The sequence below is a fragment of the Zea mays genome, chromosome 9, assembly GCF_902167145.1.
Source record: "Zea mays cultivar B73 chromosome 9, Zm-B73-REFERENCE-NAM-5.0, whole genome shotgun sequence".
Classification (NCBI taxonomy): Eukaryota; Viridiplantae; Streptophyta; class Magnoliopsida; order Poales; family Poaceae; genus Zea; species Zea mays.
Window position 1 is genome coordinate 132,277,645 of NC_050104.1, and position 3,913 is coordinate 132,281,557.

At 46.2% G+C, this 3,913-nt stretch overlaps 1 long non-coding RNA gene across 1 annotated transcript; it reads right to left on the bottom strand.

Annotated features, from left to right (window-relative positions):
• Window positions 1-485: 485 nt before the first annotated feature.
• On the bottom strand, window positions 486-3,691 carry LOC118473396 (uncharacterized). The gene is made up of 3 exons (XR_004852789.1): window positions 1,077-3,691; window positions 872-999; window positions 486-780 (listed from the first exon to the last, which is right to left on the bottom strand). It is a non-coding gene; the product is annotated as an uncharacterized lncRNA (long non-coding RNA).
• Between the last annotated feature and the right edge of the window lie 222 nt (window positions 3,692-3,913).

A 3,913-nucleotide genomic window follows, 5' to 3' on the forward strand; every position in this document is an offset into this window, starting at 1 on the left:
GGACGAAGGCAGGCGAGCAGAGGCAGGCAGAGTAGGAGAGACGCGGTGGAGGCAAACTAAGACAGCTCACCTCAAGGCCAAACCCTCTCTCTCTCTCTCTCTCGCTCTCTCGCAACGCTTGTAACCCCTACTACGAGAACCCCGATGCAAGATAATATAAGCCTCATCCTCCCGCTTGTGTTCCATCCTGCATCAACCCATCTGGGCAGGGACACGCAGCGACAAATTCACTGGTCGGTTGACGGTCCTCGCTGGTCCGAAACGCCGACAATATTAGTGCACAATGATTACATGAAAACGAACAACATATATATCATCAACCACATATCTCACAAATTAACACTAATGACATGAAATTTGTGCGCAATTCAAATAGTGATAAAATACATTAATATGCAAAAAGATTATATGTTATTCTATACTTTTATTAGCATCGTGGACATTTACATATCTTAAAAGATATATAAGATTGTACATGTGTTTTGTCATTGATAAAAAATAAACAATGATAAATATGTAGCGGATATTAATCAACACATTGATTCCATAGAAGGATAGTATATTATATAAGTCTCGTGAGCGCCCCAGGTAATGGTATCGTCGAAATCAGGAAACAAAACGATAAAAGGTGGGAGAACAACAACAACTGGGCACATACTTGAACAACGTACCCTAATTATTCTTGCCCATTAGCAATTACCATGTACTTAGCATTGCCGGACTTTTATGACTTTACGAGGACTGGATAGATAATTTCAAAAGCAATGTCTCATCTCTCACCTGAAAAGAGAAAAGGTTGGATATACTCTAACACGATAAAAAAAGCCGAGATGTACTCTAATGATAATGGACTCAAGAAACGACTGCTAACCTTAGCTCTTGTCAGAACAATCTTGCCGGAAACAAAAATCAGCAGCACGATTTTTGGCTGCTTCATTCGATAGATCAAGCCAGGCAAGATCTTTGCTTCATACTGGGAAGTGAAAGGTCGAGCAAAATCTAAGGAAAGTAGCAGGAAAAATCAACAAGGTGACTGAGAGAATTATGTTAAAAAAAGAATGAGGAATGCAACTTACCCTTAAATCAATCCACAATTAAAATAAAGAGCGGTCAAGAATTTGTGTAGCAGCCTGATAGATGAATTGGAAAAAATAGTGACACCCTTAAATCAATTCACAAAAGTGTGAAGATAGACATAGTTGGCTCACAATTAAAATAAAGGGAGATCACGAATTTGTGTAGCAGACTGATAGATGAATTGGGAAAAAAACAGTGACACCCTTAAATCAATTCACAAAAGTGTAAAGATAGACAACTGTGTCGCAACACATTTTCTTCTTAATTCAACAATTTACCGCGACTAAGAATGTCATTAGATGGGGTACTTTACCACAGACACAGAAGTTCAGGATAGAGACACCGAACTGAAACAACACAGTGTATAGAAGTATGGACTAATAAGACAAAGGATAGGGCTAAGGGGATTGGATCACCTTGAACGGATTAATATTCGTGATCTGACAAGAACTGCAACACGTTGAACATATTAAACTGGTATATAGGACATATTTTGAACCATCAAAATTTTTGGATAAGTCTACAGTTTCATATAAATGTCGTGATAAAGGGAAACCATGAATATTGAGGCCAGATAGATATATTTTTAGACAAAACTTTGGATAGCATACTGCATATCATATTAATGTTTGTGAAGAGATGTGTGGTGTTCAGATTTGAGCGCTCAGAGAGGTGTCTTCCATCTCATACTCGAGCATCGCAAGATATGGGTGGGGCTGGCGCGTAGAATGGGAAGTACTCGAGCATCGGAAGATCCAGGCGGGGCTGGCGCGTAGAATGGGAAGAATGAGATGGCGGGGTGGTCCTGCACTTGCGATGGGATGCGGGCCGATGGTGGTCCTGTGCACTGGATGGCGATGAGGGGTTTGGGTTGCGATTCCTTCCATGGTGGCGAGGCATGGATTGCGTTTGGGACGAGAAGGATATGGGCAGGGCATCCGCGATGCATGGAAAGAACGATTGGGCAATGGGTGGTCCTACGCGTCACCGACAATGGGATTCCTGCGTGCTGGATTGCTGCGAGGCGTGGATAGCGGCGAGGGGATGTGTTTCCTTCTGTGGCAGTGACGGGATTTTTCCTTCCATGGCTGAGGCATTAATCGGTGAGGGGATTGCGGCGATACCATGCGGATGCAGGGGTAGAGGGGAGAGGGCGCGCACGGGGAAGAAGGGAGACACTAGCATGTGGGTTGTATGCGTCGTGAGAAAGCAGAACCGTGCACCACGGTCTACGTTAGGTTCTTATAGAGTAGTAGAGATATATAGGACATAGTTTGAACCATCAAAAAATTTGGATAAGTCTACTGTTTCATATAAATGTCGTGATCTGTCAGGAACTACAGTTTCATATAAAGGGAAACCATGAATATTGAGGTCAGGTAGATATATTTTTAGACAAAACTTTGGATAGCATACTGCATACCATATTAATGTTTGTGAAGAAAGGTGTGGTGTTCAGATTTGAGCGCTCAGAGAGGTGTCTTCCATCTCATACTCGAGCATCGCAAGATCTGGGCGGGGCTGGCGCGTAGAATGGGAAGTACTCGAGCATCGGAAGATCCAGACGGGGCTGACGCGTAGAATGGAAAGAATGAGATGGCGGGGTGGTCCTGCACTTGCGATGGGATGCGGGCCGACGGTGGTCCTGTGCGCTGGATGGCGATGAGGGGATTGGGTTGCGATTCCTTCCATGGTGGCGAGGCGTGGATTGCGTTTGGGGCGAGAAGGATATGGGCGGGGCATCCACGGTGCATGGAAAGAATGATTAGGCAATGGGTGGTCCTGCGCGTCACCGGCAATGGGATTCCTACGTGTTGGATTGCTGCGAGGCGTGGATAGCGGCAAGGGGATGTGTTTACTTCTGTGGTAGTGACATGATTTTTCCTTCCATGGCTGAGGCATTAATCGGTGAGGGGATTGCGGCGATACCATGCGGATGCAGGGGTAGAGGGAGAGAGGGCGCGCACGGGGAAGAAGGGAGACACTAACATGTGGGTCGTATGCGCCGTGAGAAGGCAGAACCGTGCACCGCGGTCTACGTTAGGTTCTTATAGAGTAGTAGAGATATATAATACATAATTTGAACCATCAAAAAATTTGGATAAGTCTACAATTTCATATAAATGTCGTGATCTGTCAGGAATTACAGTTTCATATAAAGGGTAACCATGAATATTGAGGTCAGGTAGATATATTTTTAGACAACACTTTGGACAGCATACTGTATATCATATTAATGTTTGTGAAGAGAGGTGTGATGTTCAGATTTGAGCGCTTAAAGAGGTGTCTTCCATCTCATACTCGAGCATCGCAAGATCTGGGCAGGGCTGGCGCGTAGAATGGGAAGTACTCGAGCATCAAAAGATCCAGGCGGGGTGGTCCTACACTTGCGATGGGATGCGGGCCGATGGTGGTCCTGTGCGCTGGATGGCGATGAGGGGATTAGGTTGCGATTCCTTCCATGGTGGCGAGGCGTGGATTGCATTTGGGGCGAGAGGGATATGGGCGGGGCATCCGCGGTGCATGGAAAGAACGATTGGGCAATGGGTGGTCCTGCGCGTCATCGACAATGGGATTCATGCGTGCTGAATTGCTGCGAGGGGATGTGTTTACTTCTGTGGCAGAGGTCGTGGGGGCCGCACGAGGAGTAGGTAACGGCGCAAGACGGGGAGCCGAAGGTGGGGGAGGAATTGGATCGGACTCGAGGAGGGAGTCAAGATCGGTGGGTGGGGTGGAGCCAGCAAGGGGAAACACATCTTCGTCAAAGATGACATGACGAGAGATGATGATGCGATGGGAGGTGAGGTCCAGACATCGGTATCCCTTGTGGTCAGGG